The 27895-nt window shown below is 40.4% G+C and overlaps 1 long non-coding RNA gene across 3 annotated transcripts in view; it reads left to right on the forward strand.

The window, feature by feature from the left end:
• LOC139033056 (uncharacterized) overlaps positions 1-27895 on the forward strand; it is a 318814-nt gene that overhangs the window by 286687 nt on the left and 4232 nt on the right. For 2 of the 3 annotated variants that reach the window (XR_011485692.1, XR_011485693.1), the window contains 3 exons: positions 20172-20589; positions 25130-25279; positions 25895-26025. This is a non-coding gene — a long non-coding RNA (uncharacterized lncRNA). The remainder of the gene's footprint in view (positions 1-20171; positions 20590-25129; positions 25280-25894; positions 26026-27895) is intronic. The other variant, XR_011485694.1, reaches the window with a different exon arrangement.

Genomic DNA, 27895 nt, shown 5'->3' on the forward strand with positions numbered 1-27895 from the left:
GGGTGAAAAAAAGACAGTTTCAGGAAAACACATATAAACGGTTTCATTTTTAACTGCCTGTGTATCAAAAAAGCCTTTAAGAATACATAAAATATTACAAGTGCTTTTTCTGGGGACAGAAACGCTGAAGTTGAAAGGAAACTTTCATTTCATCTTCCATCTTAGCACTGCTCAACAGAAATGTAATGAGAGTCACGTAAGCGAACCACATAAATTTAAAATTTCTAGTCGTCACATTTTAAGAAGTAAAAAAGAAACAGATGGCATTAACTTTAATAGTATATACTTTTAATCTGATATATCCAAAATATTATCACTTCCACATATAATCAGTATAAAATTATGATAAATGTCATCTTTGACGATCTTGTTTCCATCCAATGTCTTGGAGATCCAGGTGTATTTCAGGCTGACAGTATGTCTCAGCTTGGAGCAGTCACGTTTCATGTGCTCGAACCCCATGAGGCTGTCGACCACCATATTGGAAAAGGCAAGTCTATATTTTATGGACTTCTGGCTTGTTTTGAATTTTTATGATTTCATTTTTGTGTTGCTTTTATTATTTAAAAACACAAGGAATCAGAATCTTTAAACTATTCCTAAGGAGAAAAGCAAAAAGAGAAGGAAAGAAAAAATGGAAAGTCCCTAATATCGCTTGCTTCGCGCCCGTCACTTACTGGAAATCCGACTGCAGCTTGTCCTCTGAGCTCTGGATCATTGCTATTGATGTGGGTGATTGGGCAAGGCGTGGAGTTGCCTGGGGAGGCAGAGGAGCTGGAATAAGGTTCTTGTCTTAGGACCTGTGACTTGTGGAGAAGTGGCTCCCGAGGGGGTGGGGAGGTTCACTTCGGTGTCAGGGGTCTCGACCTCCTCTGCTCGGGCAGTAATCAAATCACCAATATCTGGTTACTGGCCTCCTCCAAGCATGTGAACAAGTGATTATTCCTGGAACCGACATAACCTTAATCCCCTTGCTGGCATCTAACCCTTTCAACTTGTTCAGTGGTCCCTGCCTTCCCTCCTCTTTATATGCTGACACAGGGACTCAAAACTGCATCGTAGCTTTCTTTGGGCAGAGTAAATATTTCCAGTTTCTCCAGACTTCGCAGTCCAGGTTCACGTTCCATTCCAATGGACCCTTTCCAGCTTCCTCACACCTTGCTTTTGTGTAAAGTCCCAGCATCTAATTAGTGGAGTCACAGGATTAACTTGTGGTTCTCCTAGTCTCTATCCTGGTTTACGTACTGTGGCGTTCTCCTCACTTTGGTTTTTTCACTGTTCCTCTCCCGCTTCCCCAGGAGCATTTTACTCCACCAACTCGTCCCCAAGTTGCATTTACAATGCTCTTAAAACCAGAGCTCTTTCTCTGTTCAGGGGATAATTAACTCCCCTTGTAGAAATAAGATGAATTATCCTTCCTGGAATTATCCTTTGCTCCCTTAAAACTCCGACAGTACAGAAGTGGGAGTTAAAATTTGAGAGAATCCCAGGATAACTGTTCAGATTGGAGGGAAATTTCCTGGTTTGAACAATACATGGATACACTTGAGGAACTTGAAGCTACATACTGTTTTTCCTTGTGGATACGTGATCCCATATGCCAGTTCTTCTACGTCCCTTGGGTTGGGTTAGGAACCTCTCCTGTGGATTTCCACTTGAACTTGGCCCTTAAGTGCTGAATCTTAATTGACTGTTTATTATATTTACTTCTGGGGTTTGGAGCTCACTTAAAAAAAATGCACTGAGGCCAGATTTTGGTCTAGAGTAGAGATTGTTAAAGGTAAGAGGCCCTTTGAAGTAGCCTGTCCTATTAAGACTTAATGATAAACAGTTGCATTGTATTTGGGAGGAAGACAGAGAACCATGCCCATCCCCTTGCCTGAGCATCCGAAGGAAGGCCAAAGTTTCTTTGGCTGCATATCAAGAAGCCCAGAAATGAAGCATTTCATGTTTTTACTCACTGAGTTGAGACTGAGTGAAACAGTAATAAAGAGGGGCTTCCCTAGTGGTCTGGGGGTTAAGATACTATAATGTAAGGGACACTGGTTCAATTCCTGGTTCCAGAACACATGCCATAGAGCAACTGAACCTGAGTGCCACAACTACTGAGCCCAAATGCTGCAGCTGCCAAAGCCCACGTGGCTAAAACCTGTCCTCAACCACAAGAGAAGCCAATGAAATGGGAAACCCAAGCACTGTAGCAAAGAGTAGCCCCCAATTGCCACAACTAGAGAAAACCTACATGCAGCAACCAAGATCCAGTGCAACCAAAAATATATAAATAAAAACTTAAAAAAAAATCCAGTAATAACAATACTGTTCCTGCTACAACCACTAATGATAAAGGTAGTTAAACTTGAGTAAATATTCCATTGAGCTCTTAGTTCCTTGAAGGTGGGGACGTTTTCAGATGCCCTGTTGACCATTGTTCCTTGCATGATGCTTGGCAGGTAGTCAGTGATCAAAATGACACTGCTGAATATATGAGATGGATTAAATGATAGGTAGGCACATCACAGTAGGCAATGAAATCATTTGTTCTTTTAAGACCCCTGTTTCTAAACAAGCGAATGCAGCTTGATACATTTGGTAGTTTTGCTCATCTGGTTGTAATGTTTGTTTTCCAGGTGCAAAAAGAGTAAAAATAATAATTGGTCTATATGATCATTCATTTATTTGCAAAACGTTAGCAGGATATGTGATATTTACACTTGTGAAACTTGCTGGAAATTCCCGTGTTGCTATTTTCAACTAATGTTTTATAACAATAATTACTAATAATGTTAATGCTTTGTACTCATATAGCAATTTCCATCAAAGAATTTCAAAAGCTTTCAAGTCAAGGTATTTTCAAGAACAAATTCATATTATATTATAGAGTCTTATTTCAAGAGTGCTTGCAGATATTGTTCATTTCTTTCCAATTCCATTTATTTTAAATCCTGTTTCTTCTCTTCACAATTCAATTCAATAATCTGTCACCTTTTCAAGCACTCCTCCCACCCCACACCTCAGTACACATTGCACTGTATTTTAGGCTAGTCCAATATTTCCTACTAAATACTAGTTTGAAAATGGCTCTTTAGAAACAGATGATCATTTCAAATGGAAATACCAATTTACATTCCAAATGAGGCAGATGTTGTCCAGGGATCAAGAAATAAGGCCCATTACACCTACTGGATACAAACCTATGGTTGTAATTAAATCTTGGAAACAAAGCTGCTGTTAGTATAAAGTAGAAACTCTAATTTTAGAAGCTCTTTTAATTCCAGTGCTTGATCTCAGGTGAGGACTTTTGAATGACTGAAACTGGAAATATGATCCTGTGGGCCCTTAATAATGATCAAGATATATATTTCTATATTTTATAATGAGTTTATTTTTCTACATAATATATATAAATTATGATTCTTTAGAAGACTCCAGCTGGATCTCAAACCAGTTTGGCTCTTTCTATATTTACACAAGTTGGAATATGAAAGAAATTTGGAACAGAAACGATCATTTGCATATTAAGTGTTATTTTTTGGTAGTGTCTGTGGGATTTACTTATCCTATGCACATATAGGGTAGGAGAGAGAGATTAGCTAAATGACTGATAATGTTTTTTACTGTGACAATAAATCAAATCAAAGTATGCTGTGCATAAGTAGCCTTTAAAAGCAAAAACTCCTCTAAAAGTTGCAATAACTTTGAGTAAAAACATTTGAATGAGAAAAGAAAAATGCAGTCAATTTATTCACGTTTTACTTGCATAACATCAAAATACTTGAATAATCGAAAATGTTTGGGTGACTAATTGACTGAAGCATATGAAGTAGTGAGTCTTCCATACCAAGTGCTTTATTCTTATTACTATTACAATTATTAGCTATTATTCATATTCCTCTCTTGAAGTTTGGCAGACTGTAATTGAATGTAGTTTTTCTTAATTTTCAGAATCTGAATTTTCACCTTTAGAAATATTATTTCAAGAGAGGAAAGAAGAAGTAAATTATTCAGATTGCATATTTATTCAATAATGATGAGAATAAAACACTTTTATTGAGGGATCAGTCTAGTTATTTACACATCTGCATTGATGTATTAATGCTGTAGAGTCTCAGACATTCACATCTATGAAGGAGTGTGCCATTATGAATTATCTGGGTTTATGAATTAGCTTGTAAAAATAATGCAATTGCTATTGAGGCTATAATGCCTCACGGAATTTACTTTGCTTGTTTGTTTTGACAAGTGAGGTTTGGTTTTATGATAATATTTCAGAGCACAGGAGTAAATGCCCTGTAGTCTGTTTTGTAAAGGTAATGAAGCCTTAGTGATCTGCAATCTTACTGCTGCCTCTAGATATTAAATCTTTGCTTGAAAGCAAAGTGAGGCTGCTGGCATGTTCACTGAGAATTCTTAGGACAAGCAAATCCCCACCATAGATAATGTTTCTGTTAATTTATCCTGATCATTCTCTTGGAGTGTTAAAATAAGTATTTCAAGAGTATTCTTCAGGAGACTGATTATCTTAACAATAACAACACATTTGTTTTGAGTGCCAACTGTTGCAGGCAATGTCAGGTGCTGGGGGTACAGCAGTGAACAAAATAAGAAGTACTTCCTTGGTGGAGCTTACATTCAAGAGGAAGAGGCCATCCAAAGAAAACAAAACGATGAAAATGCAGAGTCTGAAACACAGCCATTCTTGCTTAGGCTGCTTTTAAATGATATCCCTAATCCATACTTCTGTTAGCTCCATACCATTCCTGTCCTTTAGTGTGTCCATCTTTGCATGAGATGTCCCCTTGGTATCTCTAATTTTCTTGAAGAGATCTCTAGTCTTTCCCATTCTATTGTTTTCCTCTATTTCTTTGCATTGTTCACTGAGAAAGGCTTTCTTATCTCTCCTTGCTATTCTTTGGAACGCTGCATTCAAACGGGTATCTTTTTCCTTTTCTCCTTTGCCTTTAGTGTCTCTTCTTTTCTCAGCTATTTGTAAGGCCTCCTCAGACAACCATTTTGCCTTTTTGCACTTCTTTTTCTTGGGGATGGTCTTGATCACTGCCTCCTATACAATGTCACAGACCTCAGTCCATAGTTCATCAGGCTCTCTGTCTATCAGATCTAATCCCTTGAATCTATTTCTTACTTCCACTGTAAAATCTTAAGGGATTTGATTTAGGTCATACCTGAATGGTCTAGTGGATTTCCCCACTTTCTTCAATTTAAGTCTGAATTTGGCAATAAGGAGTTCATGATCTGAGCCACAGTCAGCTCCTGGTCTTGTTTTTGCTGACTGTATAGAGCTTCTCCATTTTTGGCCACAAAGAATATAATCAACATGATTTCAGTATTGACCATCTGGTGATGTCCATGTGTAGAGTCTTCTCTTGTGTTGTTAGAAAATGGTGTTTGCTGTGACCAGTGCATTCTCTTGGCAAAACTCTGTTAGCCTTTGCCCTGCTTCACTTTGTACTCCGAGGCCAAATTTTCCTGTTATTCCAGGTATCTCTTGACTTCCTACATTTGCATTCCAGTCCCCTATGATGAAATGGACATCTTTTTTTGGGTGTTAGTTTTAGAAGGTCTTGTAAATCTTCATAGAACTGTTCAACTTCAGCTTCTTCAGCATTACTGATTGGGGCATAGACTAGGATTACTGTGATAATGAATGCCTTGTCTTGGAAATGAACAAAGATCATTCTGTCATTTTTGAGATTTCACACAAGTACTGAATTTTGGACTCTTTGATATGGTATGGACCTAACAGAAGCAGAAGATATTAAGAAGAGGTGGCAAGAATACACAGAAGAACTGTACAGAAAAGATCTTCATGACCCATATAACCACAATGGTGCGATCACTCACCTAGAGCCAGACATTGTGGAATGTGAAGTCAAGTGGGCCTTAGGAAGCATCACTATGAACAAAGCTAGTGGAGGTGATGGAAATCTCGCTGAGCTATTTCAAATCTTAAAAGATAATGCTGTGAAAGTGGTGCACTCAATATGCCAGCAAATTTGGAAAACTCAGCAGTGGCCACAGGCCTGGAAAAGTCAGTTTTCATTTCAATCCCAAAGAAAGGCAATGCCAAGGAATGTTCAAACTACTGCACAATTGCACTTATCTCACATGCTAGCAGATTAATGCTCAAAATTCTCCAAGCCAGGCTTCCATAGTACATGAACCGTGAATTTCCAGATGTTCAAGCTGGATTTAGAGAAGGCAGAGGAACCAGAGGTCAAATTGCCAACATCCATTGGATCATAGAAAAATCAAGAGAATACCAGAAAAACATCAACTTCTGCTTTACCGATTATGCCAAAGCCTTTGTCTATGTAGATCACAACAGACTGTGGAAGATTCTTCAAGAGATGGGAATACCAGGCCACCTTATCTGCCTCCTGAGAAATCTGTATGCAGGTCAAGAAGCAACAGTTAGAACTGGACATGGGACAATGGACTGGTTCCAAATTGGGAAAGAAGTATGTCAAGGCTGTATTGTCTTCACCCTGCTTATTTAACTTATATGTAGAGTACGTCATGTGAAATGGCGGGCTGTATGAAGCACAAACTGGAGTCAAAATTGCTGGGAGAAATATCAATAATCTCAGATACACAGCTGACACAACCCTTATGGCAAAAAGCAAAGAAGGACTAAAGAGCCTCTTGATGAAAGTGAGAGAAGAGAGTGAAAAAGCTGGCTTAAAACTCAGCATTCAGGAAACGAAGATCATGGCATCCGGTCCCATCACTTCATGGCAAATAGATGGGGAAAAAATGCAAACAGTGACAGACTTTTATTTCTTTTTGGGCTCCAAAATCACTGCAGATGGTGATTACAGCCATGAAATTAAAACGTGCTTGCTCCTTGAGAGAAAAACTATGACCAACCTAGGCAACTTATTAAAAAGCAGAGATATTACTTTGCCAATGAAGTATGTCTAGTCAAAGCCATGATTTTCCAGTGGTCATGTACGGATGTGAGAGTTGGACTATAAAGAAAGCTGAGGGCCAAAGAATTGATGCTTTTGAACTGTGGTGTTGGAGAAAACTCTTCAGAGTCTCTTGGACTGCAAGGAGATCAAACCAGTCCATCTTAAAGGAAATCAGTCCTGAATATTCATTGGAAGGACTTATGCTGAAGCTGAAGCTTCAATGCTTTGGCCTCCTGATATATAGAACTGACTCCTTGGAAAAGACTGTGATGCTGGGAAAGACTGAAGGCAGGTGGAGTAGATGACAGAGGATGAGAGGGTTGGATGTCATCATTGACTCAATGGATATGAGTTTGAGCAAGCTCTAGGAGTTGGTGATGGACAGGGAAACCTGGTGTGCTGCAGTCCATGGGGTCGCAGAATCAGACATGACTGAGCGACTGAATCCATAACTTGGGCTTCTCTGGTGGCTTAGATGGTAAACAATCTGCCTGCAGTGTAGGAGACCTGGGTTGATCCCTGGGTCAGGAAGATTCCCTGGAGAAGGGAATGGCAACCCACTCCAGTATTCTTGCCTGGAGAATTCCAGGGACAGAGGAACCTGGTAGGCTACAGTCCGTGGGGTTGCAAAGAGTCAGACATGATCGAGTGACTAACACTTTCCCTTTATTTTTTCAATCCATACTTCACGTGGCAACAAGAGCATATTCTTAATGGAAATCAGATTTTGTCACTTCTCTAATTATGTCAAAAAAGAGAAAAGAAGGAATGAAGGAATGGATGAAGAGACAGAGAGAGTGGGTGAAAGAATTAAAGAAAGAAGCCCCTGAACTTATTGCCAAGGCCTAGAAGCCTGACTTTGCTTAAGCTGTTCATTTTAGCCACAATGCTCTTCCTTCCATTTCATATACAACCAGCTCTTTCTCATATTTTCAGACTCCATATGAATATTACCATCTCAAAGAAGTTTTATCAGTTATCTTATCTGAAGGGGTTCCCCCACTATGTCATTATTTATTTTACTCCTGTTAGGTTTCCTTCAGAATGCCAACAATATGTGTCAATATTTTGTGTATTTCTTTATTTGTGTTGTTTTTCATGTTTCCCCAATAAGTTGCAAACTCTACAGTAACGGGCTATGCCTGTCTTACTGATCATTCTGGCCCTAGTGCCTGACACTGTGCAGACACATACTAGGCGCTCATAAAGTTCTGAGTGACAGATTCTGTCTATAAATGGAATGAATGAGTGAATGAATGCCCCCCACCATGACACTTCATGTTCATTGTCAGACCCTTCATACTAATTGTCTTTGTTTGAGAAGAACCACACACTCACATGTGGGCATATGTCAGATTCTCCTGCTCTTTGCTGTTATATCATCATCACTATTTTGATTTCCATGTTGAAATACTACAGTATTTTGAGTATCATGTGCTTAATATTTTCTCCTCTAGAGATTCTGAATGTCACAAGGGTCAAAGCTGTATTGGTTTCTCTGCTTTAGCTTTCTATCCACAAAGCTAATACAAAGTCTCACATATTATAGGTTCTCAATAAAAATGCATTGAATGAACGAAGGGAGTTCTGGCAGTCTACCTGATTGCTGCCAGAGGTTCCCCCGGGTACAGACATGGTCAGAATGATATGGAATAACTCAGAATTCTGCAATCGGAGAGCAAGTCCCCTGAAACTATGGATTCAAACTTGGGCAGTAATTGCTACTCAGGCTGCGCATGTTGGAATTGGCTCTGCCACTAGCTGGCCATGCCATCTCAGAAACGGGCAACGTGTTTATCTCTATGGGTGATGACGTCTATGAGATGAGAGCAAGGGTAATATCTTCCTCATTTCATTGTTATGAAGAGGGGAGAAGGACAGAGGGAGGGAAGGAAGGAAAGGAGGATAGAAGGGAGGAAGCGAGGGAAGAAGGAGGGAGGAGAAAATTTGATTAAAGCACTTAGAAAAGTATTGGCAGTTGTAGCGTTCTACTTGCTATTCCTTTGATTCTGTATATAAACTATGGATATAAAAATCACTCCATTTAAATTTTGAATTCATTTCAATGATGTTATGAATGGCTGTTTTAGGGTTCAAGGCTTGTGGTTTTAAGTAAAGTGATTCCCATTCAAAATTAAATTTTTGTCTTGCATTATGTGCTATGAGTAATTGATAACTGTTATTAAGTTGAATCAACTTGGAAAGAAAAACACCCTAGCTTAAGGAGTGGACATTTTTCTTATTCTCTTGCCAAAATTAACAAGAAGTTAGTTAGAAATTCCTTCTCTGGTTTAATTATTGACTTATAACATGGACTATTCCTATTCCCCCTTTAACAAGTGGAATATTTAGTCTTTGTTGAAAGGCATGGACTCACCGAGAAAATGGTAACATTGGCTGAAGTCAAGAGAAGAGAGGGGGTGATGGCTGGCTGAAGACTTGGAGAAGACATGCCCTATCTAAATACATTCAAAAGGAATAAGACAAAATGAAACAAAACAACAGAACCCTAAACACGCAAAACAAAGCAGAACGTGCCATCAAAATCCAGTGTGACCTAAGTGTCCACTGATGGATGAATGAATAAACAAAATATATTAATGTCACAAAATGGAATACTATTCAGCCTAAAAAGGGAGGACATTTCTGACACAGGCTATGATATTGATGAACCTTGAGGATATCATGGTAAGTGAAAGGAGCTGGTAACAGAAGACAATACTGTATGATTCTACTTAGATGAGACACCTAGATGAATCAAACTCACAGAAACAGAAAGTAAAGTGAGGGTTGCTGGGGGCTTGGGGAAGGAGGCATAGGGAGTTGTTTAATGGGTATGGAGTTTCAGTTTTGCGAGATGAAAGAGTTCTGGAGATGGATGGTGGTGATGATTATACAACAACCATAACATTCAACATCAACACACAACACAAGTACATTCATGGATGGTGAATGTACTTAACAGCCCTGAAGTCTGCACTTCCAAATGGCTATAGTCGTAAATCTTAGGTGTATTTCGCCACAGTTAAGCTTACTTAATGAATCAACGAGGTAATGACCTAATGAAAAACACCGACAAGTGTGTCTATATGGGCCACTTGGGGCCTGAATTCTTGTGGTATAATTTTCTCCTGTGTCTGTACACATTGAGTTTCTGAGAGAGCTTACCTATTCTTTCATGCTTCCGGTTGACTGAGCATCTGTGAAGAAGTGAGTACTGATTTAAGTGATGGGAAACAGTGAATGAGAGAAACAAGGCTTCTGTTTTCACAGAGCATACATTCTACTTAGGGATAGAGGTGGAAAAGACCTTGATGCTGGGAAAGATTGAAGGCAAAAGGAGAAGATGGTGGCAAAGGGTGAGATGGTTGGATAGCCTCACCGACTCAATGGACATGAATTTGAACAAACTCTGGGAGATAGTGAAGGACAGGGAGGCCTGGTGTGCTGCAGTCCATGGGGTCCCAAAGAGTTGGACACAACTTAGCAACTGAACAACAATTCAGTTCAGTTCAGTTCAGTCTCTCAGTCAGGTCCAACTCTTTGTGACTCCATGAACTGCAGCACGCCAGGCCTCCCTGTCCATCACCAACTCCCGGAGCCTACCCAAACTCTTGTCCATTGAGTCAGTGATGCCATCCAACCATCTCATCCTCTGTTTTCCCCTTCTCTTCCTGCCCTCAATCTTTCCCAGCATCAGGGTCTTTTCAAATAAGTCAGCTCTTCGCATCAGGTGGCCAAAGGATTGGAGTTTCAGCTTCAACATCAGTCCTTCCAGTGAACACCCAGGACTGATCTCCTTTAGGATGGACTGGTTGGACCTCCTTGCATTCCAAGGGATTCTCAAGAGTCTTTTCCAACACCACAGTTCAAAACAACAACAATAAGAGCTAACAAACAAATACATTAAATAAGAAAATAGTGGGTAGTGCCACTATGCTGGGAAAATTCAATATTTTCTACAGTGTGACCCATTTCATTAATTTTTACCTTGACTTATAAGGATATCCTCTCTCTTTCACACATGTACATGAATATACACATACCCTCATTACTGATGGACTCCCAGCTTGACTGTGCACAATATAGCCAAAGTTTTACTATAAAGGATATGAATTGTGACAATGCTGACACTTTGTAACACATGTCTTGTTGTTTGGGTTACAGAAAATAAGATGCATGAATAAGAAATTCAAGCTTGTAATAATATAACTAAATCACATTTCTGAGATGTTCTTTGTTTTGTAAATTAAAATACACCAACAGTTCAATCTTTCTGTCTTTATTAAACATTTTTGGGAAATGCCTCGTGGACATAAATATTCAAATTAAGCTTTTCACTCTGAGGCAATTGTGACATTTCCATATTGGGTTCCTTGGTGTTTTATCTAAGAAAAATTAACCACACGTGACCAAAATACGATCACTTCTATTTGTCATACAGATTCTTCCAGTTCTCTGACCTGACAAGTAGATGATTTTACCAAGCCCTCCCAAATGAAAATATTGTAAAGAGTTTCATGTTAACGGCTTAAAGAATTAATAATAAAATGTTTATAGGGAGATAAAGCTACCATTAGCTCAAATAGACCAGTGGGTACCTCTGTGGCTCTGTGTCCATTTTCTGTCTTTCTGGGATGTTCTGAGTGTGAAGCACTTTTATTTAAGAAGAAGGTTGTGCTAGCTAGCTGCTTAGACTGATTTCAATTGGGTATGTGAGCAGCATTAAGAAAGGAGTCGTGCCAGCCGGATGCATATGGATGCAGCAAGGAAACCTGCCCTAGTCCAATCTCGCTTGCAATTCAGATGAATTCCTGGGGGACAGAGCCTTTCCATTTTGCTCTCAACTCTGGCCTTTGCCACTTTGCAGGTGATGTGGAGAGAAGGAGCCATACATCCTTGACAAGTGTGGACTAAAAGACCATGAGGCGTGTGTTCTAGTGAAAAAGCAGGAGATCCAGCAGGAGAAACTGTGTGTTTATGTCCTGGCTTATTATCTACTAGACAAGTAGGAGCAAAACCTCACCTCCGAGGAGTGTGAAACTGCCCCGTTTCCAAACTGTGCTGGGGTGAGGGTGTGACTGACGTGTAAGAAAGCATCCCGTGAATACGTGTTGAGCCTCAGAATCTGCTATAATTTCACTCTGTCGTTGGCGTTCAGCTTAAATAACCTCCTCAAAATGCTTCCCTTCTCCCCACCCCATTTTTGCTGAAAAACTCACCCAGATCTCAGCCACTCCTGGCTGCATATTTGAAATGAGTGGGAGACCACCTGGGGACCCTGAAGACATAAGTGTCTACAGAGCCCGACTCAGAAACACCACCGGAGGATGGCAGATGGGTTTGGTCCTCTGCATCTCTGGCCATGAAAAAAACAGCACACATACAAACTGGGCACCTGCAACATGTTATATGTCTATACTTTCATAAATTAAATTACATTTTCAGAGATTCTCTCTAAAATTTGGACAGGTCAAATTTTCCCTTGCTGGCAGCAGTTTTCAAGGCAAGTCTGAGGGCAGCTTTTGACGTGAAGTCCATCATTATTGAAAGTTTCATTGTACAGTGTTAGATCATAGTATCCTGAATTATATTATTTAATAGGTATATTGTCTCTCTGTCTCTCTTTATATAAACACATATGTATATATATGTGTGTGTATACAAGTTTATATATATATATACACACACACATATATACATATATGAATACATATATACATACCCAGAAGGATACTATTAATTTTACCTGCAGTGACAAAATTTTCAGGTCCTATAGGTTTTTATTTTCTTGGGCTTAATGTTGCATTAATGCATCTTTGTTTGCCTGAATGAGTTATTCAGAGACTTGGCTTGAATCTGTTCATTAAGATTTCATGAAGTCAGCTCTTGATGAATTCACAAGCCAGAACTGCAACTTTCTCACTGTTTTTGCCGTGTGAAAAAGCGCAGCCCCAGTTTTTCATACGGTGGATGGTAGAGATAAATTCTTCCATGCCAACTCGTCACCTCGGGATGACAGAGCTCCTGCTGAATTTATACAAGTCCTTTATTATGTGAAGCGATTTGAGGGAAACAAATGGCTTATTTATTGTGTAGCAGACTAAGAAGTGACTCTTTCAAAATGGTAAACATTACAGTACATCATATCTGGAGAGATGTTGTTGCCGGGTGTGTGTCTGAGATTTCTGCAGAGGACGTGAAATTTGCACATCCAGAGCACAGATCTCTTTGGACGGGACCATCCCTAGGGGTTTATGGAAGACTTGCACAGCACTGGTCTTGATCCAGCTGAGAAGTTATTTTCAAGCATTTCCTCATCAATGGTTTTAAAACCACAGAAACTCCATCTGGGGGATCATGGAGGTGGTGTTTTGTCTTCAGTTTTTAGATTTTTGAGCTCAGGGAAAGCACATGATTTGAGAGCAGGACAGAGTGGTATTGTCACCGAGGCTTCCACGAAGTAATGGGTGGGAGATGGGAAATACCGTCCTGGGTGGCTCAGACAGTAAAGAGTCTGCCTGCAGTGTGGGAGAGCCGGGTTTGATCCCTGGGTAGGAAAGATCCCCTCCAGAAGGAAATGGCAAGCTATTCCAGTATTCGTGCCTGGAAAATCCCATGGACAGTGGAGCCTGGTAAGCTTCAATCCATGGGCTCACAAAGCTTCGGACGTGACTGAACGACTTCACTTCACATAAGGTTAGGAAAGCTGAACCCCTGAAGACTTCCCACACTGCCTGTGAGGACGGTCCTCAGCTTTTGGCGTGAGATTTATGGTGGGGAGTGCTCTTTCCTGAGAACTAGGGAGGGAAGGTAAGGGCCCAGGTACTAGGGCTTTTGGTAGGCATTTGTGTATGGCCAGTGGTGGCTCAGTTGGTAAGGAATCTGATTGTCATGCAGGAGACCCAGGTTCAATCCCTGAGTGGGGAAGATCCCCTGGAGGAGGAAATGGCAACCCACTTCAGTATTCTTGCCTGGAGATGTCCATGGACAGAGAGCCTGGTGGGCTACAGTCCATGGGATTGCAAAGTCAGACTTGACTTTGGGACTAAACCACCTCCAGTGAAGTTAATGATAAGCCGTAAATACCAAGGATCAGACACTATAATGCTTTTAAAGCTGTAACCATGTAAACCTTTGTAAGAGTTTTATTGTCACTCCTTTACTTTTGGGAACACATGCTCAGTGGGTGGAAAGTGTGGGCTCTGAACTTGGGTTTTTCTGATTGCAGATTCTACAGCTTTTCCAATGCACGTTACACCATCACAGTATTTAGGATACTGGGTATATGCACTACAACAAAGAGTCATAAAAAGGAAGTTCATGTTTCTTTTATAGGAAAAAAAAATCAAAACAGGTCCCAAGTCATCTAGGGACCCAGGCTAGCCAGGTGGCTTTGCCTTGTTCCAGCCAGCGGGAAGGAGAAAGTGCAAAACAAGCCTGCCCAAGAAGATGACCAAGGATTTGCGCGTGTGGTTTTCACTGAAATCCCACCAGTCTGAAAATCTGTAGTACCAGGGCAAGCAGGGTAGTTAGTCTATGGCTGAGTGGCCAAGTGCCAAGGGGAAGCTACAATGAAAGGGAAAATGGATATTGGAAAACAAGTGACTCTGCCTCAACCAAGGTACCTCCATGGTGCCTCTACCCCTCCGCACTCTCAGGAAAATCAGGATAGGAATAGTTGGAACTTCCAGAAGAAAGACGGTGAAGATAGCATAGTAGTGGTGTTAGTTGCTCAGTCGTGTCTGACTCCTTGCAGCCCCATGGACTGCAGCCCATCAAGTTTCTCTGCTTGGCTCCAGGTAGTTCCTAAAATCCTGGATTTTAAGGTTTTGCTTTCTATATTTGTCAGGATTTGAATGTAATCTACCAACAAATTCTCTTTTCAGCTAAGATAATCTTCTCTTTCACATTACTTACCTGCTCTTCATAGTAACCCAGAAATTGCTCACTTTCAAGTTTGCTGAGAGTTTTTTTTCTTTTTTTAATGAGTAGATATTAAATGTTATCAAGTTCTTTTCCTCCTCTATTGAAATGAACATATATTTATTCTCTTGTTAATATCGTGAATAAAGTTGATTTTTTTCCCTAATGTTAGTCCAACTCTTGAGTCTTCAAATAAACCCCAATTGGTTATGATGAATTAATTTTTCATTAATTGCTTAATCCAATTTCCTAGAAATTTGTTAAATATTTTTACCTCTGTGTTTCAAATTTGGTCTATAGTTTTCTTTTCTTATAATATCTTCCTCTAGTTCTGATACCATGACTATGCTGGTTTCATAAAAAAGGCTAGGAGGAACTTTTGCTTTTTCTGTTTTCCAGAAGACATGTAGAATTGCTGTTTTGCTTTTTAAAATGTTTAGTAGAATTCACCACTGAAGTCATCCAGTCCTGAGTATATTTTATGGAAATTTTAGCCCCAAATTCAGTTTCTTCAATAGGCAAAGGGTTATTCAGCTTATGTATTCCTGTTTTAATAAACAAGCTTTCATAGTTTGTGTCTTATAGGAATTTGTTTCATCCAAGTTGTAAAATTTCTTGGTGCTAAATTTTTCATGATCACTCACCTAGAGCCAGACATCCTGGAGTGTGAAGTTGAGTGGGCCTTAGGAAGCATCACTATGAACAAAGCTAGTGGAGATGATGGAATTCCAGTTGAGCTATTTCAAATCCTAAAAGATAATGTGGGAAAGTGCTGTACAAAATGTGCCAGAAAATCTGGAAAACTCAGCAGTGGCCACAGGACTGGAAAAGGTCAGTTTTCATTCCAATCCCAAAGAAAGGCAATGCCAAAGAATGTTCAAACTACTGCACAAAATTACTCATCTCACACGCTAGTTACATAATACTCAAAATTCTCCAGACCAGGCTTCAACAGTACGTGAAACGTGAATTTCCAGATGTTCAAGATGGTTTTAGAGAAGGCAGAGGAACCAGAGATCAAACTGCCAACATCCGTTTGATCATTGAAAAAGCAAGAGAGTTCCAGAATAACATCTATTTCTGCTTTACTGACTATGCCAAAGCCTTTGACTGCATGGATCACAATAAACTGTGGAAAATTATGAAAGAGATGGGGTTACCAGACCATATGACCTGCCTCTTGAGAAATCTGTATGCAGATCAGAAAGAAACAGTTAGAACTGGACATGGAACAACAGACTGGTTCCAAATTGGGAATGGAGTACATCAAGGCTGTATATTGTCACCCTGCTTATTTAACTTATATGCAGAGTACATCATGAGAAATGCTGGGCTGGATGAAGCGCAAGCTGGAATCAAGATTGCTGGGAGAAATATCAATAACCTCAGATATGCAGATGACACCACCCTTATGGCAGAAAGTGGAGAACTAGAGAGCCTCTTGAAAGTGAGAGAGGAGAGTGAAAAAGTTGGCTTAAAACTCAACATTCAGAAAACTAAGATCACTTCATGGCAAATAGATGGGGAAACAAAGGAGGAGGTGACAGACTTTATTTTTGGGGGCTCCAAAATCACTGCAGATAGTGACTTCAGCCATAAAATTAAAAAACACTTGCTCCTTGGAAGAAAAGTTATAACCAACCTAAAGAGCATATTAAAAAACAAAGACATTGCTTTGCCAACAAAGGTCCGTATAGTCATTGCTATGGTTTTTCTAGTAGTCATGTACGGAAGTGAGAGTTGGATTCTAAAGAAAGCTGAGCACCAAAGAATTGATGCTTTTGAACCGTGGTGTTGGAGAAGCCTCTTGAGGGTCCCTTGGACTGCAAGGAGATCCAACCAGTCCATCCTAAAGGAAATCAGTCCTGAATATTCATTGGAAGGACTGATGTTGAAGCTGAAGTTCCAAAACTTTGGCCACCTGATGCCAAGAACTGACTCATTGAAAAGACCCTGATGCTGGGAAAGATTGAAGGCGAGAGCAGATGTGGACGGCAGAGGATGAGATGTTGGATGTCATCACCGACTCAACAGACCTGAGTTTGAGTAAACTCCGAAAGTTATTGATGGACAGGGAAGCCTGGTGTGCTGCAGTCCATGGGTTCCCAAAGAGTAGGACACAACTGAGAGTCTGAACTTTACTGAAATTTTTCATGATATTTCTATGTAATGCTTTCAGAGCATGTAGAAACTATAGCAGTATTCTTTCTTTAATTTGATATTAATATTTTTTGTCATTCTTAATTACTTGTTGGAAGTTTATCAGTTTTACTGATCTTTCAAAAAAATACTCGTTTCTTATTTTATTGATGTTTTCCCCTGTAGTTTTCCTGTTTCCTATCTTATTACCTTCCATTTTAATGTTTATTATTTCTTTTCTTCTGCTTATTTGGGGTTTTATTTACCCCCTTCCCCTTTCCAATTTTTTTATATATAATCTTAAATAATAGATTTCATAGATTTTTAAGTTTCTAATAGAAAATTTTAATAAAATAAAATTTCCCTCTAAATACTTTACCTATTTCCCATAGATTTTGGTATGTTGTGTTTTTATTTTCATTAGTTAAAATAGTTCTCTAGTGGGATTTTAAAAAAACATTTCTTATCTTTGGTACTTTTTCAGAAATATGTATTTTATTGATTTCTAGCTTACTTTCGATATGGTTATATTTTATCCTTTTAAGCTTCACTGTGCTTTGTTTTATTGTTCAGAACATGGTTTATCCTGGTGAATGTTTCATTTGCAGTTGAAAAGAATGTGTTTTCTGCTTTTGTGTGGAATATTGTACAAATGTCAACTAGCAAACTCTTTAAAAGTCTTTCAAGTAAAAAAAATTCAAGTATAAAATAATTTCAAGTATTTTATAGCTTTGTTTTTTAATCATTCTATCAATTACTAAGCAAGTTAGACTCTTCAGTAAAAAAAAAAAAAAAATCAGAGATTTTGAAGCCATAGCAACAGAAACTATTAAAAATGAATATACAGAGAAAAAAATTCCCCAAAAGTGGAAGAAATATAGGGGCAAAGAAAAAAGCATTTGAAATCATAATGCCTGAAATATTTTCCAGTTGATGAAAACTAAAACATCACATATCCAAGATGTTCAGTGGATCCTAAGCAGAAGAACCACAAGACAAAAACCACAAAAAGACACATTATAATCATATTTTCTGGAGAAAATGTGATAAAGAACCAATTTTAAAAGCAGCCAGAGATACAAGACACAATTTGAACACAGAAACAAAGAAAAGAATGGTAGCATATTTTTCATTTGAAGTCATGAAGGCTGTTAGAAAATGGAATGGCATATTTGAAATGGGGGTAAGATGTCAATCCAAAATTTTTTATCCAGAAAAAGTATCTTTGAAACATGCAGACAAAATAACAATTTTAGGATCAACAAGAGCTAAGAGAATTCATTACTGAAGATATGCTAAAAGAAGTGTCAAAAGAACTTATACAACAAAAGGGAAATTTTGCCAGGTAGATATGTGTACCTGGAAAAAAGAATGTCTAGAGCTCCAAATGGTAAACCTGTGTATAAATACAAAAGGCACTTCTTCCCTTATTTTTAAATTTCTTAAAAGATGATTGTTCAAAGAAAAAGCAATAGACTTGTAGTTATTGTGGGATTTATAATCTATTCAGAAGTAAAGTATGTGATAACAATGCACAAAGACGGGATAAAAGTATGCTGTTGTAAGATTCTTACACTATATGTGAAAGGTGGTAATATAATTTGAAGGCAAACTTTAATAAGTTAAAGATGTTTGTTGTAAATTGATACTAAGTAATTTTTAGTTCAGATATTTTACATTATTTCTAGAATTTCAATATTTTTTTTGTATTTTTCAAGTATAGCAGCCATTTTTATCCTCCCATTCGTGTTTTCTTTTCCTTCTTTGAATATATTTTACAATTTGTGAACAGAGTGGTACTGAGACCAAGATTCAAGGTTGCACTTAGTAGAGCTCCTCCGTTGCTCTCTGGGAAAATGCCTGCTTTCTGGTACTGCATCCCACAGTTCCAGCTGCCTTGGCTGCCTGGACTCCATCTTCATCTTTTCCGCACCACCATACTGGTCATGCCGCAGAGCTCTGTTTGGGCGGGTCCTCCCTGTGATTCGACCTGAATCTGCCTCTGGGCGGTTGGCCAGAGTGGTCGTGAGATTCACCACTGCTGGCTGTTGTCCATTGTCTGAAGGCCGCTGTTTCCTATATTTTGCCCATTAGTATAGCTGTTTATGACAAAAGGTCAATTCAAGTGGTATATGATCTTTCATTGAACGTGGATTTCTCCAAAGGTTCTGTGTCCCCTCCCGTGCTGGAGTGTGGCAGTTGTCACTTCTTTGTGCTCTTAAAGCTCTGAGTTTACACTCTACAGCTGCGCACTGTGTTTTAACTTCTAAGTCACGGACCTACCTCTCCTTCAGGTCTCTAAATAGCTTGAAAACAATGGTTTTCTTACTCATCTTTGTGTTTTAACATCCAGCATAGTGTCTACACAGAAATGATTCTCAAAAAATACTTTTTCAAGCTTTCTATTCTTGTGATTCACTTCCCCTGGTTTTTGGAAGATATTAAGTAGCAAAAACTACATGTATATCAGGGATGGCAGAAATAGGGCATGTCTTGCCCTTTCTGCTATCAGAGCCCCATGCAGGTATCATCAGTCACCAGGGTTCTGCTTTTCATCTGAGCCCAAATGTGGCTCTGAATTCCCTCCTAACATGATTTCAGGTATCTCTTACCAATAAACATATGTTCACGCTGATGCAAAAGCTTACTTGTCATTCATGAATGTATTATGTTTTATTTTATTCATTTAGTAAACATTTGTATGGTACTTATGTGCTAGCATCATTCTAAGCACTTTAAAATAATAACTATTACATTTGTTTCAATTACACTTGTATGATATTGGAACTTTATTATCTCCATTTTACAGATTAGGAAAATGAGGCACGGAAAGGTTAGGCAACTTATGCAAGTTCGTATGGTTAGTAAGTAGTTATATGGTTAGTAAGTAGTGTGTGCAGATTCCTATCCAGGGAGTCTGGCTTGATGTCTGTGCTTTTCACTGTTGCATTATGCTTCCCCCTCCATGACCTCAACCAGCCAACATGTGTCTCTTTAGGAAGAATCTAAGAAGGTAGTTATCTCTTTTCTGACAAGCAGTAGTAAGAGACAGGCTGAAACAGATGGGAAATGGAGTTAAAGGTACCTTGGGCCTCTTAGAACACAAGGGAGCAATATCACTGTTCCTCTTGATTTATTCATTTAACAAATACCTATTCTGCCCTTTCTATGTTCCAGGCACTGCTGGAAAGGAAAGCGAACGTGAAGCCAAGTGAAGCACAAAATAGTTAACAGATGCCAGAGTGTCACCTCAGACACATAAACAATCAAGTTTTATGAAATCTCAACTTAATTCCAGGAACTTCCACCTAGAACAACAGATACGGTTTATGCCCTGCACAGGATTCTTTTGGAAACTGGAATTGCAAACATGCAGGACCACAGCCAGGAGGGATTGGGAAAAGCAGGAGATGACCTCCACCTTCATTTTCTAATACCCACTGACTGTCAGCCATGCACCCTTGTTCAAAGTGCCTCCCCACCCTTATGCAGCTGTTTTCTAGGGTCCTCCACAGACTGGAGCAGAGAAGCAGTCAGAGACCAGAGCAGTAAAGGACTCCAATACTGGATGTAGCATTTTTATCAGAAAAGACAGGTAATTTATGTAACATATATAATAGAGTGAGCAAACATTCTCTTATTCTCTTTTCTTTGTTTTCTTTTTTTTTTTTCTTTAAAAGCTAATTGCCCCAAAAGAATAGAATACAATGATTCTGAAGGAATTTTAATCCTCCATTTAGGAGGATATCTTGGTTTTATCATGAGAGACTAGAACTCAGGGCAAAAAGAGGTAGGGAATGTCTTGCACTAGTGTTTTGAGAATTGGCTAATCAACTTGACCTTTGCCCACAAGCCCCCTGGGTAATCCATAGAATTCAACAAAAACGCTGAATACATGTTTAATTATTAACATGGTAATTACCCAGGCTGACTGTGTGTGTGCCATATGTCTTTGTCATTGCCCAAGGTCATCCAGGGAGCTTGCCAGTGGCTCAGTGGCAAAGAATCAGCCTGCCAGTGCAGAAGACACAAGAGAGGCAGATTTGATCCTGGGTCAGGAAGATCCCTGGAGTAGGAAATGGCAACCAACTCCAGTATTCTTGCCTGGAAAATTCCATGGGCAGAGGAACCTTGCAGACTATGGTCCATGGGGTCGCAAAGAGTCAGGACTCAATATAGGACATGACTGAGTATGCAGGCCCACTGGGTCATCCATCCTATGCTCTGGTGAGGGGGGTAGGAAAAACTGTTTCATTCAGATACTTCGGAAAAATCTCATCTACAGGCATTCCACCTCCCACTTCAAAGCCTACTAGACACTATGTTTCTCAGTGGCCCTGAAGCAAAACATTGTCAGAACATACATTTTCAATGGGTTGCTAGACTTCTTGTTTTCCTGTGATACAGAGAGCTGCCCATGAATCTACATGCCTTCTGGAGTCCAGGAGACTCGGTGGGTGGAGTCTCCAAAGAAAGAACATGAGACCCTTTCTTCCTTTCCCGTGGGAAGTAAACTATGGAATGCAATGGACGTATAGGGAACATCCATCAACCCCATTAGGTATCAAATACTGGCTTTAAGTCTGGAATAGAAGTCTAGATTTCATGCTTCTAGATTCCTGGGCAATTGGTTGGATTTTGAGTAAGCTATGCCTTACCCACAGTTCAAAAGCATCAAGTTTTTTTGGAACTGTGGTGGTGGAGAAGACTCTTGAGAGTCCCTTGGACTGCAAGGAGATCAAACCAGTCCATCCTAAAGGAAATTGATCCTAAATATACATTGGAAGGACTGGTGCTGAAGCTCCAATACTTTGGCCACCTGATGCAAAGAACTGACTCATTAGAAAATTCCCTGATGCTGGGAAAGATGGAAGGCAGGAGGAGAAGGGGACAACAGAGGATGAGATGGTTGGATGGCATCACCAACTCAATGGACATGAGTTTGAGTAAGCTTTGTGTGTTGGTGATGGACAGGGAAGCCTGGCATGCTGCAGTCCTTGGGGTTGCAAAGAGTTGGACAAAACTAAGTGACTGAACAACAAATGCCTTACCCAGCTCTATCTTTTGAAACAACAAATGAAAAGTTAGGAGTGAATATATATTTATATATGTGTATAGATAGGGTTATTGTGATCTAAGTAAAACAAAACTAGGTTTTAGACTTTTTTGTGTGCTTAGTCATTCAGTTGTGTCTGACTTTTTGTGACCCTATGGACTGTAGCCCACCAGGCTCTTCTGTCCATGGAGATTCTCCAGGCAAGAATACTGGAGCGGGTTGCCATTTCCTCCTCCAGGGGATCTTCCCAACCCAGGGATTGAGTCCAGGTCTCCCACATTGCAACCAGATTCTGCACTGTCTGAACCACCAGGGAAGCCCAAGAATACTGGAGTGGGTAGCCTATCCCTCCTCCAGAGGTTCTTCCTGAACCAGGGATGGAACCGGGGTATCCTGCATTGAAGGTGGATTCTTTACCAGCTGAGCTACCAGGGAAGCCCTTTAGGGTTTTTTAGGGCAAAACATACATGCTTCTGCTGCTGCTAAGTCGCTTCAGTCGTGTCCGACTCTGTTTGACCCCATAGACGGTAGCCCACCAGGCTCCCCCGTCCCTGGGATTCTCCAGGCAAGAACACTGGAGTGGGTTGCCATTTCCTTCTCCAGTGCATGAAAGTGAAAAGTGAAAATAAAGTCGCTCAGTCAGTCATGCCCGACTCTTAGTGACCCCATGAACCCCATAGATGGCAGCCCACTGGTTTCCTCCGTCCATGGGATTTTCCAGGCAAGAGTACTGGAGTGGGTTGCCATTACCTTCTCCGAAAACATACATAGGGTAAGACAAAACAAAAATAAGGACAAAATGATGTGGAAATTAGGTTACCCACTAGAAACTAATCCCTGATATTAGTTCTCTAGGTCAGGGAAAATTTGCCAACTATGAGTTTTGTATAATTGGTAATTTTTGCTCATACAAGCATGTAGGCATATATGAAATGTACTGTATAATTAGCATGTTTTCATTTTCTACAAATATATACTGACCTTGTTGGGGGAGGTGGTGGTAGGGGTTCTTAGATAGAACTGCTGGTCAAGGAGTTGTCCTACTTGAAAACCTATTACGTAGTTCGGATTTCATAATTTGGTCAGGAGGATAGTATGGGGCATCTTCCCATGTGGCTCAATGGTAAAGAATTGCCTGCCAATGCTGGAGATGCAGGAGACTCAGATTAGATCCCTGACTTTGGAAGAACCCCTGGAGGAGGAAGTGGCCACCCACTCCAGTATTCTTGCCTGGAGAATCCCATGGACAGAGGAGCCTGGGAGTCTATCAGTCAGTCAGTTCAGTCGCTCAGTCGTGTCCGCCTCTTTGCGACCCCATGAATCGCAGCACGCCAGGCCTCCCTGTCCATCACAAACTCCCGGAATTTACTCAAACTCATGTCCATCGAATTGGTGATGCCATCCAGCCATCTCATCCTCTATAGTCCATGAGAAAAAGTCGAACATGACCGAGCACGCATGCTCCACCACAGAAAGGCTTGAAATAAGTATTTTGTGATTCTTATAGGCATCATGCAGAGAATTTTATGCACATAGGATCCACTACATAATCTGTGGGGCCCAGTGTAAAGTAAAGCATTCAGGTCCCCTTGTTCAAAAACTAAGAATTTCAAGAGAAAACAGCAGAGTATTACATCAAGCCAGGGGTCTGCTAACACAGTGTGTTGTTTTGCCTGCTCATGAAGTGGGCCCTGTGTATACATTTTCAAATTTATCCATAAAAGAACCTCAGGATGGATATATCATTGCCTTTATTTTGCAGATGGAAAATCAAGATTTAGAAGTTTCACTCCTCAATGTTCTTTCCAGTGCATTTACCTGTAAGGATATCATGGTTTGAAAACAACATACATACCAAAACAATATTAGCTCCCCAAAGAAGGGAAAGAGTTGACCCTATATTGGTCATCTGGACAATGTGAATTTTACAGGTTAGAGCTGCTCCAACTTCCAGCTACCAGATGTCTGTAAAACTTCATAGCAGGCTATTAAATTTAGCAGATCCTGTCTTAATTAGATTAGCTTTTGCACAGCACGACGGCAGAGTGTCTCTCTGATGGAAGGTTTATAAAGATTTCTGGTGGGAATTCTTTATGGAAGATGGAGTCTTTTATCCACAGAGACTGACAAATGGAAAAAAACAACAACCCACCTCATAATAGTATAAGAATGTGGTCATGGTGTGTAGAAGCAGAAACATGGGTCTTTATTTCATTGATGTTTCCTTTTTATTTGGCCAAAGAATGAGGATGGCTGGGGATAAAGATGGAGGAGAGACGTTCAAAAAACCAGCTAAGAGAATAGCATAAGGGGGGTGAAAAACTGCAAGAAATCCTTGTCAAATCCTCCAATAAATCTAGCACCAAAAGAGTCCCCGGCACTCTCTTGCCTGTCAGTATGTGAGTTATTATTTTTTTTTTTCCCAGCCAGGAAAGCAAACTGCACAGTTTGTCTTGAGCTGGTCTTTCGTGATTACACTCAGCATTTATTCTCTCTTCCCACTTAAGGTCCCTCAGAAAAGCTCACAGACACGAAACAAAGCCTGTTCTTTGCCTGGGCCTCTGAGTTCTGCTCCGGGCAGAGGCCCTAACTCGCGCTGTTGTGTGGAAACATGACTTGTTTATTGACATGGGAACAGAAGCGGTGATATTTTGGAGAGCTAGGCCACGTGTCTGGCACCTGGGGTTCAGGTCGCTCTAGAAGGCAGGCAGATGCGAGTCGTTTTACTTGTCCTCTGATTCACCAGGTGAAAGGTCACGATGATGCAAAAACCTTGGCCCCTCAGCTGCAGGGTCTGTGGAGGGAGACGGAGCACAGAGGCGGAAAGGGGAAATATTGTTTACACCTCACAAGCTCGCTGCTCCTGGGCAGGGTGCGAATTGGGTGTTTCCAACTCAAACCTGTGAAAGCAGGACAGGAGCGCTGGTGGCTGGTAGACAGACTGGTCCATCATTTGCTTGGAGGCAAGATGATCAGATTTACATCATACGCAGGCAGGGTTACTAGGCAACTGATTAAATAAACGTGCTGGTCCTACAAGCAAGCTCGCAATTAATTAACTTAACCATTTTCATTTCAGCTGTTTTCTTCCCTTCTCCGCCTCGAGTTTGCCTTGAGATACTGAAATGTGAGAGGCATAGGGAGGCTGAGGATCCATGTTGCCTTCCACGGGAAATTCGAATTCCTCTTAGTGTTTCCCACGCATGGACTGGGAGAACCTGATCAGCAGGTAATTAGCCTTTTAAGCAAATAAGAAATCACACGTGAAAAGTTCTAGAAGAATGCTGGGCATGTATTTATTCACAGTCTGTCATTCTCCCTAATCATGCTAGTCACTGGGATGAACAAGATGCAAAATTTACATTGCAAGAAGTCATTCAATAGACAGATTCCATGTAATCTAACAGGGAAGAACGAATCTGACTTCATATCGAATCTTCCTTTTACTTTAACCTTTGTACGCTATTGCTTTTGCTGCAAGAATGTTGCCCATAGCCTGAAACATACAGGATAGTCCATTTACAAGGCTTTGATCTTTAAAGGTGTAACATTTTCCCATTCATGAGAGTGCATGCATGCCCAGTCGTGTCTGACTCTTAGAGACGTCATGGACTGTAACCTGCCAGGTTCCTCAGTCCGTGGGATTTTTCAGGCAAAAATACTGGAGTGGGTTGCCATTTCCTCCTCCAGGGGATCTTTCCAAACTTGGGATTGAACCCAGGTCTCCTGCATCTCCTGCATTGCAGGCAGGTTCTTCACCTGCTGAGTCATTGGGGGAAGCCCATTCCCATTCATATAGAGATAAAAAGTTGCAGAATAGAGAATAGCATTCCTCTTGTTGGAGATTTACAGGAGCATCATGACCTGACCTATGTGGACAGCTGCAAGGATAAATATTCTGACCCCAAGAAGTTTGCACCAACCAACCGCAGCCTCTTCCCTTTTAAGAAAAAGGAAGCCTGGATTCTAACTTGGGTATGATTGTTCTTTGGGACACTAGTCCATCGTCTTCTCAGTCTGCTGGCTTTCTGAATAAGTCACTATTCCTTGCCTCAACAACTCATCTTGATTTATTGGCCTAGTGTATGGCCTTGGACCCAATAATGGTGATTTGGCTGGTGCTACAGGTACATTCTCCTATCTTTTATGGGGATGCTTTACCCAGCTTAGATAGCCATTGAAGCATTCTTGGAGGTCAGGAGGCTGTAGACTTGTGTTGAAAGATGAGAGGAATCTGGAAAACAGCCAGTGCTATGTGGGAGTCCCAGGGAGAGGGCCCCCGAGAGAGCAAAGTCCCAGTTATATTGGTAATAATCAGGAAAGATTTGTTTTGATAAAAGTAGAAAATGAAAAGTCTACAGGATGGGTTTGGAGAAATTGGCAGGGCCATTTATAAATGCCTATCCCTGTTTATCTAAAATGTTTATACTTTAAAGTGTGGGCAGTAGAAACCACAGAAGGATTTCTCCAAGGGAAGTGGCATGAGCAGGCTTGAATCACAGATGGTTTCCTCTTAGTCATATAGAATTAAGATTTAAGAGGACTCTAGAAGGGAGGAAGTGCTGAGCAGGCTTTTGTAATAGTTCAGAAATGAGATGAGGGGATGAAGGAAGGCCGGGGAGGAGGGCTGGGGCAGAAGATACCAGTAGAAGTGATATTTGGCACTTGGAGCTTGACTGATGTTGGGGAGGGAGAGAAAGATGGGTCCAGGCGAGAGACAGACTCTGGATCTGAGAGACTGAGTGGGTGGTGGCAGCTTTAACAGAAAACAGAAGCACAGAAGGAGGAGGGTGGAAACACACGAATCTGTCTGGTACTTGTTGATTACCAGGATCCTCTGTCCATCAGGCTACTGCTTAAATAAAGCAATTATTTAATATTCCTTGGGAGATGGGAATTAGGGGATTCCTTGTTGAACCTACAGATCAAAAAAATCTCTTGTATAGCATTTCATTTCCACAGTGATATTTAAAGCAACATAGAGAATGTATAGAGGGAATGGTAGAGTTTGGGGGTAGGGTAAGTTGGGTAGACATAGCTGCAGCCAGATTCTTCTCCACTGAAATGTATTTTAGTAACAGCCAAAGAAAATACAGACCTAATAACCCAGATGAAGTTATTATTAATCATAACCCCTTGATTCACTCTAATCTCTCCTTCTAATTATGGAATGGAGTTGTCATATTCAAATGTGAAGCAGGCTAGAATTACCCATGGCAAAGAGATGAGCCCCCGGCATATGAATCATCCTGGAAGATCTGAGGTCCCCTGTGCACTTGATCAAACGCAGCCATCAGCCTCTCAGATGAGGGCAAGATCACCTCTGATGGCAAGAGGGGCTCCTGACACATAGCCTCTAGTGAGGAGCTCCTGGCTTCCAGGCACACATCCTGAATATACATGATCTATTATTTCTCCAGATCCTGGGGACCCATAGTCTGTTTCTTTTTGTAACAATCAGAAGATGTGTGGCCTTGCTTTCCCATTTGCTTTAAACTGGCCGTGTCTCTGTGTGTCCACTGCTCCCAGGACTTTTCAGTGAAATGTGAATGAGCATTTTGGACACGAGGGTGTTGATTCAGCAAAGCTCAGGAAATGCACTGTGCACCAAATCAGTGGGTTGCAAGGAAGATGCTTTAGCATTGAGAAGTATAACCTAGGACAAGCTCCGCTCTCAGCAAGTATTTTATACTCATTCCCTCATCAAAAAACATTTTTTTAAATGCACATTTTGCATAAGATCTCTATTTATTTAAATTCATATGCTACTTGATAAGCCATAGTGATTTTATCTGAGGAGGAGGAAGTGAATGGTCCAGTGCTGGTAAAAGTTCACTGAAAACTC

The sequence above is a fragment of the Odocoileus virginianus genome, chromosome 34 (assembly GCF_023699985.2).
Source record: "Odocoileus virginianus isolate 20LAN1187 ecotype Illinois chromosome 34, Ovbor_1.2, whole genome shotgun sequence".
Classification (NCBI taxonomy): Eukaryota; Metazoa; Chordata; class Mammalia; order Artiodactyla; family Cervidae; genus Odocoileus; species Odocoileus virginianus.